General features: G+C 39.3%; 1 long non-coding RNA gene across 1 annotated transcript; it reads right to left on the bottom strand.

Moving 5' to 3' along the window:
- Window positions 1-1,461: 1,461 nt before the first annotated feature.
- Window positions 1,462-9,661, bottom strand: LOC137095932 (uncharacterized). Its single transcript, XR_010909080.1, has 3 exons — window positions 9,572-9,661; window positions 5,000-5,081; window positions 1,462-1,537 (listed from the first exon to the last, which is right to left on the bottom strand). It is a non-coding gene; the product is annotated as an uncharacterized lncRNA (long non-coding RNA).
- Between the last annotated feature and the right edge of the window lie 9,394 nt (window positions 9,662-19,055).

Raw genomic sequence — 19,055 nt, 5'->3', positions numbered from 1 at the left:
TTAACTGGGAGTCTTATGTACTTCCCTTCTCCTAAAGCCTGTAAAAGGAAACCCTTATTCACATAGCCCAGCTTAGTAAACTGCCCCGAGTCGCCTGCGGACTGAGAGGGACGGTATATAAATATTTTGTTGTTGTTGTTCATTCATTCATTCATTTCCGACTCTTTGTGACTTCATGGACCAGTCCATGCCAGAGCTCCCTGTCAGTAATCACCACCCCCAGCTCCTTCAAGGTCAATTCAAGGTCACTTCAAGGATCCCATCCATCCATCTTGCCCTTGGTCGGCCCCTCTTCCTTTTTTCCTTCAGTTTTCCCCAGCATAATTGTCTTCTCTAAGCTTTCCTTCCTTCTCATGATGTGGCCAAAGTACTTCATCTTGGCCTCTACTATTCTTCCCTCCAATGAGCAGTTGGGCTTTATTTCTTGAAGTATGGACTGGTTGGATCTTCTCGCTGTCCAAGGCACTCTCAGAACTTTCCTCCAACACCACATCTCAAAAGTCTCTATCTTCCTTCGCTCAGCCTTCCCTAAGGTCCAGCTCTCTCATCTGTAGGTGACTACAGGGAATACCATTGCTTTAACTATGCGGATCTTTGTTGCCAGTCTGATGTCTCTACTCTTTACTATTTTATCAAGATTGGTCATTGCTCTCCTTCCAAGAAGTAAGTGTCTCCTGATTTCCTGGCTGCAGTTTGCGTATGCAGTAATCTTTGCACCTAGAAATACAAAGTCTGTCATTGCCTCCACGTTTTCTCCCTTGATTTCCTAGTTGTCAATCAGTCTTGTTGCCTAACCTTGGTTTTTGTATGTTTAACTGCAACCCAGCTTTTGTGCTTTCTTCTTTCACCTTGATTAGAAGGCTCCTCCACTCCTCCTCACTTTCAGCCATCAAAGTGGTGTCATCTGCATAGCTAAGGTTGTTAATGTTTCTTCCAGCAATATCCACCCCAGCCTTGCATTCCTTAAGCCCCGCACATCGCACGATGTGTTCTGCATACAAGTTGAATAGGTTGGTGAGAGTATACAGCCTTGCCGGACACCTTTCCCAATCTTGAACCAGTCTGTTGTTCCATGGTCAGTTCTGACTGTTGCTACTCGGTCCTTATACAGATTCCTCAGGAGAGAGACAAGGTGATTTGGTATGCCCAGTCCACCAAGAACTTGCCACAATTTATTATGATCCACACAGTCAAAGGCTTTAGAATAGTCAATAAAACAGAAATAGACGTTTTTCTGAAACTCCCTGCCTTTCTCCATTATCTTGCAAATCTTCGCAATTTGGTCTCTCGTTCTTCTGCCTTTTCTAAACCCAGCTTGTACATCTGGCAACTCTCTCTCCATGTACTGTATAAATATAGTAAATAAATAAATAAATAAATAAATAAAATAAAGATGGAGGAGAGTAGTGGAAAGGCTGAGCCAACCATAACCTTGATTTGTATCACCTGTTTTATTCTCACCTTTGTCTTGGTTTTGCTAGCTCTTCTAACCGTGACGAGCACCATTTCTTCTTCGTCACTTTCGGAGCAGGGGGTTCTACTGGAGACATAATGGCAAAAAATAATCCACTTTGTTTTGCTGCACTTCGACACAATGCTGACTTGTTTTAGGGACATGGCCCCATGACTCCAGTGCCACTACAATTCTGACATTTCTTCAAATGTCAGAAAGTTTGTTTGTGAAAAGACCAACAGAATTGGTATTGCACCACCTCATGCACAAACTAACTTAAATCAAGGCAGCTGCTAGTCTTTCAAAAGCCTCTGGGCAGAATTGAAATGAAGGTGGAAAAAACAGACAGCTGGCCAGCTTAGCTGTGCAGGGAATCCACTGCAGGGAGAGGCAAGGGTCAGACAACGTGAATGGTTCAAGGCAGTAGAGAAGACATTTGGATCTCTGCTTGCCAAGCCCCTCTTATCCTTCCCCACGACAATTGCAAACTGTATTCAGTCAGCTAATACAAAGCAAGCTCTCCTGCAGACTAACTCACCTGTCGACAGGAAAAGAAGAAAATTGAACTGGGCGTGCTACTTTAACACGACCGACCGCAAGAGTTGCAATCCTTTCCTCTGGTATTTGCAGAAGGAGAGAGGGGGACTTCCATATAGTTGAACTTAAAAGCAAACTACCATTGTCCCTTAATTGTAGTGGTTTAGCATGCCAAATGTAAAAGGTATTTCAAAATTATGGACCCAGTTTCAAAGCAGTCTATTTCATGATGGACATATGTTAGAATTACACAAAACATGACAAATGATTTAATGAGTTATCAAGTGGTGCCTTTTGTTGTGGGGCTCCCACCTTGACAATGACTGGGGCTAGGGGCTGTTTGTGTGCTGGGAGAACACCCAGTGACAATCTTTCCAAATTCGAGGCTCCATCCTTCCAAGTGGAAAAGGTGCCATTCATGGACAATTTGGGGTTGCAGAAATATAGTGATTTCAAACTGGGTCTATCTTTTTGAAGCACCCTATACTTTACTAACCAATATGTATAATGAACCTTTCAAATTACATAAGCTCACATTTTTCTGCCTTTTGGCCTGTTTGATTGCCAAGGGGATTGTGGTATGCTACAACGTATAGGTGGTGAGTCCTGCATTCCAGGTAGTGTGACATAATTTACAAAGCCTTGTATTGAAAGGAAGCTCTACCTTTCTATGGGAACCAAGAAGCTTGCTGTTCAGATAGGGCAGTTGTTCTCAACCTGTGGGTCCCCAGATGTTTTAACCTACAACTCTCAGAAATCCCAGTCAGTTTACCAGCTGTTAGGATTTCAGGGAGTCCCCTGCTTGGGATCAAGAAAGTGGAGCAGAGAAAAGTAATGCCCACAACATACTCAAAACAATATCTATTTTTCCAATGTTGCTGCAGCAGGGCTTCTGATTCCTCTGAAAAAACTGGAATAAGACTTTTCATGGGTTTCCCCTGTGCATTCAAAGATATGGCCAAACAACAAGAGAAAACTAGAAAGCCATTGCTTTGAAATGGTATCATGGGATATTAAATAGTGTTAACACTCATTGTTAAGAAGCTGCTAACACACATGCACCAAACCAACTTCGTGCAATAATATCCTCATGCAACTAGCTTGGAAAATGCTACTCAGAATGTGAAAACATACTCCAAATATGAAAATTCAGAATGCATTTCGGACATTTCAATGAATTTTGAATATGGCCATACCTAAACAAATACACAAAGCGTAGAGACAGCTTAAGGAATTGAGGAAAATGGAGAAGAGGTGACTAGCGAAAGTTGGACTACAAATAGTTGGAATGCATGGACAGTCAGACGGGGAATTTAGCTCACCCAAGAGGTAGCTCACACCATAGACCCGGGGGAGCCTCATATCTGACTCTAGAGCAGTGGTTCTCAACCTGTGGGTCCCCAAGTGTTTTGGCCTACAACTCCCAGAAATCTTGTTAATGTAACTGATTTCCAATATTTTAGCAAGTGTCTTTCCTCCCAGAAACACAGATTACATTTTTTTTAAAAAATTACAGTTACAGATATGTCCACTTTGGAGGTTTAAAACAATTTTTTAAGGAATGGAACTGCTAATATTATTATGAAATTGTGTTTTTCCAGGGAGTTAAGGGAAATTTGGATGCTGTATTAATTTATTTCAAGGATAGTTCACTCCATCCAGATGGGGATTAAAACACAAGTTATTTTTAAACTTAAGTCATTTGTAAAATGCTGTTTGGTATAATAATCTTTATTTTAGGACCTGATCGTACTGTGATTATTTATTATTGTGAGAAATAAATGCCTTGATGTAGAAAAGTCAATTTGTCTAATTTCTTTTCCAGATGTTGTTGCTGCTGTCATTCCAGGCATCAATTGAGAAAAGAAGAGGTCATAATCATTCTCTCATATCTGATGCACATATGGAGCAGCGATCACCTTGATAAACCAGAAGATGGGAGAACTGCTTATGAAATGTGGCTTCCCCTGTCACCCAATATAAATAAATGGCCATTCGTGCAATGGTAGGTACATCACTCAAGGTGGAGCCGTTTTTTAAAATTTAGGGCCCTTCTACACAGCCATATAACCCAGAATATCAAGGCAAATAAGGCACAATATTTGCTTTGAACTGGCTTATCTGAGTCCACACTGCCATATAATCCAGTTCAGTGTGGATTTCATACAGCTGTGTGGAAGGGGCCTAAGTCTTAAAGCGATGGCCTTCCTCTAGGTTGCTTCTGGATTTCATATGTGACAATGAAAAATGAATTTGGTATTTTAAATGTGTAAATGTGAATTACCGTATATACTCAAGTATAAGCCGACCCGAATATAAGCCGATGCATCCAATTTTACCACAAAAAACTGGGAAAACTGATTGACTCAAGTATAAGCCAAGGGTGGGAAATGCAGCAGCTACCGGTAAATTTCAAAATAAAAATAGATACCAATAAAATTACATTAATTGAGACATCAGGAAGTGAAATGTTTTTGAATATTTACATAAAACTGGAATTTAAGATAAGACTGTCCAACTCTGATTAAAGCATTATTCTAAGCTTCTCCGATGTAAATGTGCTTAAGTATCCTTCCAATTATTCATTTTATTTATTTACAACATATGTATCCCGCCCATATCAGCCCGAAGGAGACTCATAATAATAATAATAAAGAGAGGAAAATCATAAATGTTATAAACTTAATAATAATAGAGTAAAATAAGGGAAACATAATAACAGTAGTAATAGAGTAAAATAATAAATGTAATAATAACAATAATAAAGTAAAATAATAAATGTAATAATACAAGAGTAAAATAATAAATGTAAAATAATAATAACAATAACAGAGTAAAATAATAAATAACATTGACTCGAGTATAAACCAAGGCGGACTTTTTCAGCCTAAAAAAAGGGATGAAAAACTAGGCTTATACTCGAGTATATATAGTAAGTTTATATATAGTAAGCTACTGGCACTGCCTTTAAAAAAACGGATTTGTAGTTCATACAAAGTGATACTGTACCTGGAGGGGTGATGGGAGGAAGCGTGGTGTTTCTTAAATTCTCCTCCAGGAGCCGCTCCCTCCTCTCCTGCGCTCTGATGCCCTGTAAGCAAGAATACTGGAATTAGACAAACTGAAAGCCTCGGTGTTACTGCTACTAATTCTTAATAAGGGAAATGTGCAGAGACACTATTGTTTAGGTTCTGGTCTTAGCTGTGGGACAATGAAGAGATTTCCATGACTCAGTCAGTAATAGAGATCTCTCTTCCCCCGCCCCCTCTCTCTTTTCCCCTCCTCCTCCTCCTCCTCCTCCTATTACACACTTCAACTTCTATTGAGTGAAAATATTGTTATCTTGGCTCTCTTCACCATGGAATAGCTTTTCGATCACCTCATCTTCCTTTTCAAGGAAGATTTTGGGAAAGATGTCAAACATCAAACGTGGCAAACTTTCCAGGTGGAGAGAGTTGACTCCTTTAAATTTGGATACATCTACACTATGCAAAGAATGTAGCTTGACACCACGAACTGCCATGGTTTAATGTTATGGAATCGTGGGAGCTATACTTTTTACAAGGCTTTTGGCCTTCTCTGCCAAATAGCAGTGATAGCTGACTGAACAAGAACTCTCGTGATTCCACAGGACTGAGCCATGCCAGTCAAAGTTGTATCATACAACATTATTATTTGACTGACCAAAAAAAAAAACCACTTTATGTCACAGCAAATGAGATCTATATGTTGGATTATTATTATTATTTCACTGACACAAAAACACAGCATGTCACAGCAAATGAGCTCTATATGCTGGATTTCACATCACAAAATCACAAGTCACACTTCCCAAGCATCATAGAATCAAAGAGTTGGAAGAGAGCTCATGGGCCATCCAGTCCAACCCCTGCCAAGAAGCAGGAATATTGCATTCAAAGCACCCCCAACAGATGACCATCCAGCCTCTGCTTAAAAGCCTCCAAAGAAGGAGCCGCCACCACACTCCGGGGCAGAGAGTTCCACTGCTGAACGGCTCTCACAGTCAGGAAGTTCTTCCTCATGTTCAGATGGAATCTCCTCTCTTGTAGTGTGAAGCCATTGCTCCATTGCATCCTAGTCTCCAGGGTAGCAGAAAAGAAGCTTGCTCCCTCCTCCCTATGACTTCCTGTCACATATTCATATATGGCTATCTTGTCTCCTCTCAGCCTTCCCTTCTGAAGCCTAAACATGCCCAGCTCTTTAAGCCACTCCTCATAGGGCTTGTTCTCCAGACCCCTGATCATTTTAGCCACCCTCCTCTGGACACTTTCCAGCTTGTCAATATCTCTCTTCAACTGTGGTGCCCTAAATTGGACACAATATTCCAGGTGTGGTCTAACCAAGGTAGAATAGAGCACGGGTAGCATGACTTCCCTGGATCTAGACACTATGCTCCTATTGATGCAAGCCAAAATCCCATTGTTTTTTTTTTTTTTTTTTGCCGCTGCCACATCACATTGTTGGCTCATGTTTAAGTTGTTGTCCATGAGGACTCCAAAATCTTTTTCACACGTACTGCTCTCGAGCGTGTGTTCCCCATTCTGTATCTTTGCATTTCATTTTTTTTCTGCCTAAGTGGAGTATCTTGCATTTGTCCCTGTTGAATTTCATTTTGTTAGTTTTGGCCCATCTCTCTAATCTGTTAAGATTGTATTGAATTCTGCTCCTGTCCTCTGGAGTATTGGCTCTCCCTCCCAATTTGGTGTCATCTCAAAACTTGATGATCCTGTCTTCTAACCCTTCGTCTAAGTCATTAATTAAGATGTTGAACAGGACCGGGCCCAGGACGGAGCCCTGCTTGTGGCACTCCACTCGTCACTTCTTTCCAGGATGAAGAGGAAGCATGGGTGAGAATCACCCTCTGGGTTCGTCCATTTAACCAATTACAGATCCACCTAACCGTAGTTTTGCCTAGCCCACATTGGACTAGTTTATTTGCCAGAAGGTCATGGGGGACTTTGTTGAAGGCCTTACTGAAATCCTGATATCCAGGGACTGACTATCAATTGCTCAAGGACCAACAACAGTCCAAAAACAACCACGTTGAGTAGCATTGATATGTGACTGGGGTCAAATCCTTGCTCAGCCATAGAAACCTGCTGAGTAACCTTTGGTAAATCATTCTCTCTCAGCTTCAGAGAAAGGCAACGGTAAACCTCCCCTTGATAAATCTTGCCAGAAACGTTCAGTCAAAGATCACTTCTACGTCAGCATCAACTTGAAGGCACAGAGCAACAAGAGCCATGAGGCACATTTCTACACCGTCTCCAAAACTGCCGTCAGCTATGGAAATCATCAACAATTTCTAGGAGTGTTCATCTCTTAGAAAGACCACTAGATGTTCCTGAGGGTTGAAGGTCTTATCAGATCAAGACCTAGATGCCAAAAAATGCTTTGTATTATGACAAATTGGTGTGGGAAAAATATTTTTCCCTTTAGCTATTATAAGACTGCAGATAAGGTCAGAAGGAACAAGGGAGTTGGGGTGTATGTTAGGGTCCCCACGAAACACAAAGTCCTTTTGCTTAAGAGCCTGCCATTGCTTTACGACACCAACAATGAAGGAGACAAACTAAACACAGTTGGCCTTCTAGTGTAAATGGGAAAGATTAACTGACACTGAGCATCTGGCCCTTCATTGTTTAAGATCACATGTTTTCTTTTTCTTTATGCAGTATGTTAATAATCAAATATTTGTATGCAGTCAGGCTTTAGAGCAAGGAAATGTCCTCTAACTGTAATTTTAGCCTGGTCAAGGTAATAGACCTTTCCCATTAAGTGCTTCCAAATTTCAATCTATCCATGAACGTGAAAAATCTGTGCTAATTAAGGCCTGTCATATCGGCCAATAGTGCAGAGAGAAGGTAAAAGGTTTCCAAGGGACTGTTTTAAAGCTACAGGATATTACATTAACGAGAATAGGATTGTATGGACTTTGTAATGTCATTATGTAGGTTTTTCAGAAAACATTCAGCTGGACTGTTTTAAATATGAGGGCTTAATTGTTTTGATTGGGGTGAAAGAAGACTGTTTTAAATATAGACTTTGAACAATATTTATGATGTACTGGTCTTTGTTTTTGTCTATTTATTCCTAAAGGAAAGAAGAGTTTCCAATTGTTGTTGGCTGACAGCATTCTTATGTGATGCGGATTCCCTTGAGTTGTTGTTTTATTCATTTACAAGACTCAATAATAATAATAATAATAATAATAATAATAATCACCATCATCTCAATAATGAAATTCAACAATATATTTAAAACAATGGTTTAAAACTATACAAAAGTTTGAACGAAATATAAATGTACCATATTTTAAAAAAACAAATAAAAATTCATATAGTTAAAAACACTGAAAACTACACCACTTAAATTAGTTATACCAACATGGCATTGAATCGTTGCCATATATGTAAGCCCCCTTGAGTCCCCTACAGGGCTGAGAAAGGCAGGGTATAAATAAGGTAAATAAATCAATAAACAAATTCAAAGACTATATATACATCTTTAAAACAGCACCATACAACATTACAGCCTATCTCAGTCAGTTTCTAAAATCCTGGTGGTAATAAATGTTTTAATTTGCTGATGGAAGGAGACCAAGGACAGGGTCTCCCTTGGGAGGGAATGGGGACACCAACCAAGGAGGCCCCCTCCCTTGTTCCCAACAAACAAGCCTGAGAAAGTGGCAGGATAGAGAGAAGAGCCTCTCCACAAGATCTTAGGTCTCTAATGGGCTCAAAAAAAGGAGATTCAATTCTTCAAATAGCTTGATGGGTCATCAAGCTGGGTATGATCACTTTGAATCATACCCAGAAATGGACCAGGCAGTGGAGATATTGCAACCATAGAGCCATATACTCCCTGTCACCAGCCCCGGTTAACCATCGGGATGCAGCTCTGCAGTTTTCAATTGCAACCCAAAGTAGCGTACATAAGAGTCATCCCGATGGGATTCAATGGCACTTCTTCTTAGACTGCCATCTAAAAATGCAATGTATTTCCTTAGCAGAATGTCCCACTGAACATAGAAGGCTTAAGGTACACTCCAGAAAATAAGCTTAATTAAATTTAGTAGGACATAGTTATGATATCAATCTTTTTGAAATCAAAATGTTGATTTTGAATTTTGTGTTTATTTGTCCAAGATATTGCTTTACTATCAAAACATTTGAATATTGGATTTTGTGTGTGTGTATTCTTATCTGTTGTGAACCGCTGTGCGTCGCTTTCGGGCTGAGAACAGCGGTATATAAGTAAAGTAAATAAATAAAATAAAATAAAATAAAATAAATATTTGTGTGACTAGAATTCTTGCAAATGGGGTTTCTCCACGGTAAGGAAGTTTTTCTGGAATGGTGAAATTCTTCTATACAAAATTAGGCTCAGTTGATAGTGTCTTCTATCTATTTTTAAAATATATCAACTGTATCCTTGAGACTAATTAAGGACCAGAAATTTCCATAGTGTGCATAGGCTATCATAATATCATAGTATGCATATTCTGATAGCCACGCATGGTAAGCATTTATTACCTAAACATATATAGATCCAACTTACTTCCGTTTTGATAAGCTCCAGAAGCTCCATTTTCTTTCTTTCCTGTAATTCGATCTCTTCTTTTGTGACCACAGGAGGGAAATGCCACTTAGAGCGCTGAAAATAAAGAAGAAAAGGAACATATTTATTGTTTCCATCTCACCTGAGATCAGAACTGAAGCTCTATTCTGTATGACTGGCAGCTGCCTATACAGGTTAAACATCATTCATCTGTAATTCTTAATTCCAAAATACTCTGAAATGCATTTTTTTCTACATGGGCAACTCACATAGTGACACCTTTGCTCTATGATGGTACCAATGTACATAAACTTTGTTTCATGCACAAAATTGTTAAAAAAAATATTGTCTACAATTACTTCCAGCTATGTTTATAAGGTGCATATGAAACATAAATGAATTTTTGGTTGAGACTTAGATCTCATCTCCAAGATATCATATTATGCAAATATTGTAATTCCAAAATCTCCTAAAATTTCAAACACTTCTGGTCCCAAGTATTTTGGAGAAGGGATGCATAACCTCCACTTGTGGAACTGTACTAAATGCTTTGGGGGGAAACCTGCTTGGTTTGCATGAAAGGGAGGAAGTGTTTTTATGCTTTTCTCATATTGAATATTTTTTTGTAATTTTGCCTAAAATACACACTTGGGCAAGTCATTTCTCCTGAATATTTTCCCCTGAAGTAGTGAATATAAATGTTCTTTTCTAATTTTGAAAACTTAGTTGCAAAATTTAGAAAAGTGTGAAATTAGGTAAGTCTGCAGTAAAATGTGAGAAGAACATGGTTTTACTCAGTTCTTGTGGGTTTTTTCGGGCTATATGGCCATGTTCTAGAAGCATTTCTCCTGACGTTTCGCCTGCATCTATGGCAAGCTTCCTCAGAGGTGATGACCTCACCTCTGAGGAAGCTTGCCATAGATGCAGGCGAAACGTCAGGAGAAATGCTTCTAGAACATGGCCATATAGCCCGAAAAAACCCCACAAGAACTGAGTGATTCCAGCCATGAAAGCCTTCGACAATACATTGAACATGGATTTAGTTAGGTTTTATAGGTCCCAACGTTTAAAATGTTTATTTATGTTTGTTTTATTGATTGCTTATTATGTTTTGTGTTTGTATTTTGATTGGTGCTGATTTTGTATTGTATTTCAATGTATTTTAGATGTTGGAAGCCACTTTGGGCCCCTTTGTAAGAAAAAAGGCGGGATACAGATAAAGGTTACTGCTACTACACAATGGCACAAATCTAAATTTTTTACTCAAAAAAATGGCTCAAGAACTGGGTCGACTTAGCCATAGGTCTTTGTAAGTACCATTCCTCAACTTTTATTTAAGAAGGAAATTTCTCTGAGCAGAATGTCGAAAGGCGAGGTCTTAGTGTATCCTGGAATCATCTAAAAGAAGCACCGATTCCCTCTCTTCTTTCCACTGGGCAGGAGAATGGTGGCCATTGCCACCAGAAACAACTAGACTCCTGAAGCTTTTCCTTCTGTATGAAATGGCCTTTGACTTATATCCACAAGTTATATCAAATTTCATAAATGTGGCTAGCAGGCCTGTCCTCGACTTATACAGGAGGTCAATTTATGTGCCAGTGTATAGAGTATCTTAGAAACATCAACATTAGCTATGCAATCTCATCAAGATTCAGAATGGAATAAATAATTTCTTCATATGGCTTTACATAGTTGTGAATATTTGGCAGTGAAGTTGTAATTCTAACTTTATTTACTTATTCAAGATGCTTAGCTGAATACCAATGATCTGAACTGCCTCCATCAGTCAGATTTGTTGGTGTTGTTCATTCGTTCAGTCGTCTCCGACTCTTCATGACCTCATGGACCAGCCCACACCAGTGCTCCCTGTTGGCCGTCGCCACCCCCAACTCCTTCAAGGTCAGTCCAGTCACTTCAAGGATGCCATCCATCCATCTTGCCCTTGGTCGGCCCCTCTTCCTTTTACCTTCCACTTTCCCCAGCATAATTGTCTTCTCTAGGCTTTGCTGTCTCCTCATGATGTGGCCAAAGTACTTCAACTTTGTCTCTAGTATCCTTCCCTCCTATGAGCAGTCGGGCTTTATTTCCTGGAGGATGGACTGGATGGATCTTCTCGCAGTCCAGGGCACTCTCAGCAGTTTCCTCCAGCACCACATCTCAAAAGCATCTATCTTCCTTCGCTCAGCCTTCCCTAAGGTCCAGCTCTCACATCCGTAGGTTACGTGTGATGTCTCTACTCTTTACTATTTTATCGAGATTGGACATTGCTCTCCTCCCAAGAAGTAAGCGTCTTCTGATTTCCTGGCCACAGTCTGCATCTGCAGAAATCTTTGCAACTAGAAATACAAAGTCTGTCATGGCATCCACATTTTCTCCCCCTATTTTCCAGTTGTCAATCATTCTTGTTGCCATAATCTTGGTTTTTTGGATGTTTAGCTGCAACCCAGCTTTTGCGCTTTCTTCTTTCACCTTGTTTAGAAGTCAGATTAAGCAGGCCTTTTTTCAACTTCGCTAGGCAAGGAAATTGGCATCCTACCTTCTGGTAGAAGCATTGGCAAAGGTAATCCACGCAACAGTCACCACTAGGTTGGACTATTGTAACGCCTTATATGCCAACCTTCTGAAGCAGGATCATCTATAAGATCCCATATTACACCGATTCTGCAACAACTGCATTGGTTACCAATAGAACATCGGATCTCTTACAAGATACTGATCCTGACATTTAGAGCTCAAAATGGCCAAGGACCTTTATATCTTAGGGACCGCCTCATTCCTTTTTTCCATCAGTGGTTACCTCGATCTGCCCAGGAAAATCTCCTATACATACTGGGCCCTAGGGAGGTACACCTGGAAGCTACAAGGTGTAGAGCTTTTTTTACCTATGCTCCAATTCTGTGGAACTCGTTGCCTCCAAATGTTAGAGCAATTTCGGAGTTGCGACCTTTTGTAAAAGCGCTCAAGACTTGGCTGTTTGGTTGTTCATTTAAGTAATCAGATCTAATTTGCCAAATAGTCACTGTTGAATGTTTTTATATTGTGAAATGCTATTTCAAATTGTAAGTCGCTCGGAGCACCTTGGTGGAGAGTGACTAATTAAGAAATAAAGTGAAGTGAAGATTAATACAGATGCATGGACAGTAAAAATATCCCAAGCCACAAACCACCAGCAGATTATGCAGAAGCCTCATATTTAATCTACTGATAAATTATTCACTGTACTTGGGAGTCCAACCTACTACTTAATGTATATCTGGAGGTCAAATAAGAAGCAGTAATTTTGCATTGCCGTGTTTGCTAATATATTAGAACCCTCTCCTCCGCTCTTGCAATAATGGCTCCTGTTAACTCGCTTTGGTTGTATTAGGAAACAACACAAGCTTTGTCCCATCCAAGGCTTATTAATTAATCTATTCAGAAACCTTTCAACTAATTTATAAGCTATTACGATGGCATTTTCTACTATGCTTACAAAGAAAGGAGATAGGGACGTTACGTGATTTCAGCTACTGCAAGGCCCACAAGTTCAGAGCCTGCTGTGTCATGCTCCCAAAAGACTTGGACAGAGATGGGGTGAAGGCAATGATCAGAGGCACTTGTTTGAATTGCTCACCATTTTACTATGCCATTGGATCTAGCAGAACTTGGGCATCCTTGGATTTTGATATCCCTGGAGAGCCCAGGGAACATCACGTAGGAAAATCAATCAGAGGAAGAACTGAATTGGTTTTGGAGAAGCTGTGAATGATTAAATAGTTCTAGGGCTAATTCGTGATTTAACTGCATATTTATAGAATTCTCTGTTTATTTTATTTTATTTAAAATTGTGTCTGTCTGTTTCTGTTTTAAGTTTGGATCGAGGAATCTATCAATTACAACAGTAAACCCACAGAACAACACTTCTATTGGTTCATGCTGAGATCACCTTGAGGCACAATTGTCTGATCCAACATGTGATCTTAAGAGGGTGGGGTAGGGATCCAAGGAGAGGGATAGGAGTCCAAGGAGTGGAGCTGTAGGGCCAGCCTAGAGAGAAGATCTGTTACAAATGCCCCCACCAAATACATCTAGAAATCCTTCTATGTCTGCATTATAGCTTTCTAAAACTTTTAAAAGCTAAAATTACATACAAAAATGAAAACAATACATGTGATGCAGAGATATATCACATTACTACTAGTAGTACTACTTAGTTATGTTACAAACTACAAACTATTAAAACTACAACTAAAAAAATGCAAAATAAGAATTAATTCAGTTTTCAGTGGATTCACTGATTCAATCCTGGAACTAAATGAGTGAATACTGAGCAGTCATTATAGATTTTAGAAAGGACAGGAAAGGAAAGGAAACTTTCTCACCAATGCGATATATAGTACTTAATCCTGCTTCCTTTATATCCATGCTACATCATGCTTCTACTCCTAGATATAAATACTAGTTCTCAGACTCCATGATTAATATTCTCATCTCTTTCTTCTCTACAACACAGCTTTGAAGCAACAATTTATTTCTTAGGTTACTTATCACATTTCCTTCTGTGAATTAATACAGTGACAGCTAGCTGTATTTCTAAAGTGTAACAAATCACATTTATCCGCTAATTCCCAAAGTTAATGGGGAAGAAGTGTTGGAGGATATTTTTGGTCCCCATTTCTAATTTTAAGTGTTTATTTTTACTCAAAATGATGTATTATTTATAATATATTGTGTTATCTTAAATCATCTATAATAAAATGATAAAATAAAGGTAACTATAACTACTACAACAATATTAATACTAATAATGTATTATATAACATAATGATATTTTATTCCTGAAAATGCTAATGAAAATTCAGGTGCCTGAGAAACAGCATGCTCATCAAAGAAAGGTGAATGAACACATCTTGGGGGGGGGGGGAGGTGTTTGATGGCATAGTCTTCCCAGAATAAACAACAGGTCATGCCCTGTAATATTTCCTTGATTTGAAGGAAATCTTCATCTCCCTTGATATGAAAAGTTGATTTCAAGAAGGCCTGTGAAACAGACCTTGGAAAAGTAACTTTTTGGGTATAACTTGATCTCCCCTGGAGAAGTGTTACAGGGCTGTAACCTATATTTCTCTAAAAGGACTGTTCTTAAGAAACAGCCTTATCTACCCATACATCTCTTTGGCCATTTTCACTATGTGACACCGCCACAGGAGATATAGTGGTGTCCATCCCTTGTTGCCAGTTCGAAGTCCAAGTCAGGGTGAGTACCTGACCTTCAACCCAGCTTACTGTTCATCTAAGCAGTTCAAAAACAGCTGTGAGCTGTGAGTAGAGAAATTAGGCACTGCTTGAGCAGGGAGGTATTTTATAAAGGAAATACCAGAAAAATGCCGGTGGTCAAAGGAAGGAGGAAGTCTGTGATCAAGGCTCTTCATCATAGAGGATGGAGTGACAGCACCCCCCTTTTGACAGAGTAGAGCACAGCCTCCAAGAGGCCAAAGTTGGGAAAAATGCCTCTATCTGTTGTCTGTCCTGTTTAACGGCATTGATGTTTGCCATGTAAGTGTTCTGTGATCCGCTCTGAGTCCCCTTCAGGGTGCGAAGGGCAGAATATAAATGATGTAAATAAAATAAATACATATTTTTGGATATGCCATGAGTTATGTCTCTGCTTTTTAGTTTATTGGAAAACATTAGTACTCTACTATAAACGTATCATCCTTTGTATATAATTCTTATTGAGAGGTACGGTTCATCTGTTTACGCAGTGGTGAACCTCTTCTGAATAATTCTTGTCCAGAAAACTCCATGATCAGCTTGTTGTTGTTGTTCATTCGTTCAGTCGTTTCCGACTCTTTGTGACTTCAGGGACCAGTCCACGCCAGAGCTCCCTGTTGGTCGTCACCACTCCCATCTCCTTCAAGGTCAATTCAGTCCTTGGTCGTCACCACTCCCAGCTCCTTCAAGGTCAATTCAGTCACTTCAAGGATCCCATCCATCCATCTTGCCCTTGGTCGGCCCCTCTTCCTTTTTTCCTTCAGTTTTCCCCAGCATAATTGTCTTCTCTAAGCCTTCCTTCCTTCTCATTATGTGGCCAAAGTACTTCATCTTGGCCTCTACTATTCTTCCCTCCAATGAGCAGTCAGGCTTTATTTCTTGAAGTATGGACTGGTTGGATCTTCTCGCTGTCCAAGGCACCCTCAGATCAGCTATGGGGTTTGGAAATGATTTCATGTTGTATGTCAGCCTGTGATTGATGGGAATGACAATGATGTTCATGTTCAAGTTGATTCCTGTGATGGGAATTGGGATGCTGTTCATGTAGATGTTCCTGAAGGGAATGTGATGGGAACGGGGATGATAGTCTCTCTCCTGGGCCTAGTTTTCAGGATGTGGGGCCTGAATAGAGTTCAGTTGATGTCTTAGACAGGCCTGTGTTGCGGCAAAGGGAATCTCAAGGTCTTGAGCCTGGGAGAAGCTCTGAGCGACAGTCACAGGGTCAGTTATCACCAGGTGTAAAATTTAATGAGGCCTTGAATAGACGAAGAGCTTTCAGACAGCAGAGACAAACAAATGAGAATCTATGGCGCTCAGCCAGATTGCGACAAACGCTAGTAGACAAACCAAAACTAAGAAAAAATCAATTTCTTGCTGTTTGGGAAACAAAGTAAATATATAGTGTCAAGTACGGAGCTTAACTTCAGACAAAGCATCGTTGGATTCTAGGGATAGTTCTGTATGTTATGCTCCTGGACCTTGTTATTTGATTGATTCCTGTTTAAATACCTTTGCTGTTGTTTTTTGCCTCCGGTTCATTGTATTTTCCGGGACTCTTTCTTTGTGGATTCATTGCTCTTTTTACTTCCAAATCTATTGGATTTACCTTTTTGCTGTGGATTACTTTATTTGCTATGGCTTTTACTATTTTCAATGAACTGCTTGCTATTTGTAACTCAACTGTATGATGTAGAGAGCCAGAGGGGATCCTGCCCTGGAATGCCACATTTCATAGGATGTTGACACGGCAATTAAAGTAGCATCTTAGTGCTAGAACAGTCTAGTATGAAAGTTCCCGGGTGAAATAAAACAGCACCAAGTGTATTCTGAGCAGTTTCGGACCACAATACACTCTTTTTACATAGCTATGTCCAGCTATTATGTCAACATAAAAGCCCAGCAACAAAGCTCAACTAAAACTGTAAGGTATCTTTATGCTTTAACTCCGTTCATTTTGATCAATATTGGTATGGAAGTATATCTTGTAGTGTATAGTTGTACTTACTGATGGAACAGCCCTTTCTGGCTTGGGAGCTTCTGTTGATGTTTTAGCTTCTGAAAATCAAGAAAAACAATATCACTGTAATTGAGTCTTGCTGACAAACAACATAATTTGTAAAATTATTGTAAAATTTGTAAAAATATTGTGAAGAAAGATGTTAAAATTGATTCCCATGGAGAATTTTTATCAACAACAACAATATCCAACTGGTTGTAGATATTCCATGGGATCAGGAACCCTCTTTATATTTATGTTAACATGTAAGAGGTTTCCACTGTCCTAGTAGACTACCACTGGCAGAAACATCTATTTGTAGAAGACAAGTTGGTGAAGGGAGGACACAATCGCATGATAAGTCAAAGTCTGTGCAGGGAGCATTTTAAATGCGACCTCCCAAACTGCAGCGTTAATCCGCACAGCCCAAGAATATTTTTTCCTATCCCTGGAAGACCTTGTGGTAATTTCAGTAGGAAACCTTTTGACAGGATGCCCTGGTTATGAAGGATTATTAGAGCATCAAACTGGGCAAGAAACAAGATCCTTCCCTTAGACACAATAATGGGCAATCACCCCTCCTTTATAATTAATAACAGTGTACCCCAAAACAGCTAGTGCATTGTACTTACCTCCATATTGTGCCCTATAATAGGTGATCCACTTTGGACCTTGTGTGGACTGAAAAGGAAAAAATGCATGACATTATTTATCATGCCGCTAAATAATCCATCTGAATAAATAAATGACCCATACATGTTATTTTTAGTCACTTTCCTTTAAAAATGAAATTAACTTTCTTGCTAAAGTGGTTGAAATTCCCTTTGCAAGTGCATACTGAATAAAATTAATATTAATTTGAATTTTGTGAGTACTTTACAAAATGGGACTTTTTTCCTTATTAAAGTTGGGGGGGGGGGGAGCCTATTTAGCACATCTTAATGATGAGTGAAATATTTCAGGAAGACTTTCAACAGCAGCCCTGAAGGATATGAGGCAGATTTCAGCCCTGAGATTTCAGCTAAGTAGTTACCATAAGATTTCTGTGTAATCCGGCTGCAAATTAGTGCGAAACAATTTTCATCTAATTTCTTTGATCCTCAGAGGAATAAGACAGAAAAATGCAAAAGCATCATATCAGAATAGAAACTCTCCATGGGTTCTGGTAGGATGCTCTATCCACAAGAAAGAGATCCATCTTTTTCTCGCGAAAAATACAGCTAGCCGTCCTTATTAATGAAACCGATGGGCATGCCTCTTTTATACTGTTTCCCGACTGCATCTCTGCTGCCACAGGGGTTGAGAGTGGAAAGAGACCCACACCAAATATGGTCTAAACGATTCTATTTTACTTGGTTTTTATCTGTTTCTGTTACAACTTGAAGTAGGTTTCCATAAAATACTTAGGGGTGTATATACCTAACATTTTAAATAATATAATTCAGATAAATTATCATCATCATCATCACTTTATTTCTTAATTAGTCGCTCTCTACCAAGGTGCTCCGAGCGACTTACAATTTAAAACAGTTTATACACAATATAAAAGATTCAACATAAAACATTCAACATAAAAACATTCAGCAGTGACTATGGCAAAATTTGATCCGGTTACTTAAATGCACAAACAAACAGCCAAGTCTTGAGCGCCTTTTCAAAAGGTCGCAACTCCGACATTGCTCAATATATATGGAGGCAATGAGTTCCACAGTTATAACAAAGTAAGGAAGGAAACAAGCAAACAAATCAAGAATTGGAAAAAATGGAATTGGGATATAACAACAAGGGTAAAGCCATATAAAATAATGATACTGCCCAAATTTTTGTACTTATTTCAATGCCTCCCATATAGCATTCCAGCTAAAATAATAAAGAAATGGGATAACTCAATTAAAACATGGGCAGTAGGTTCTAGTAAAACCGGAATTGCAAATTCAATATTCTTTACTCCACAAGAAAATGAATGAATTGAAAGCCCAGCAACAAAGCTCAACTAAAACTGTAAGGTATCTTTATGCTTTATGTGCATTCATTTTGACCAATATTGGTATGGAAGTATTTCTTCTAGTGTATAGTTTTACTTACTGGTGGGATGATTCTTTCTTCCTTGACTTCTGGCTCCGGGGCCGGCTTTGGTTTTGTAGGTTCTGAAAATCAAGAAAAACAATATCACTGCATTTGGAGTCCCCTTGACTTAATCAGTCCTCCTTCCTTAATCAGTTAGAAGAAGCTCAT

Source organism: Anolis sagrei, chromosome 1 (assembly GCF_037176765.1).
Source record: "Anolis sagrei isolate rAnoSag1 chromosome 1, rAnoSag1.mat, whole genome shotgun sequence".
In the NCBI taxonomy this organism is placed as follows: Eukaryota; Metazoa; Chordata; class Lepidosauria; order Squamata; family Dactyloidae; genus Anolis; species Anolis sagrei.
This window is presented reverse-complemented; position numbering and strand designations above follow the sequence as displayed.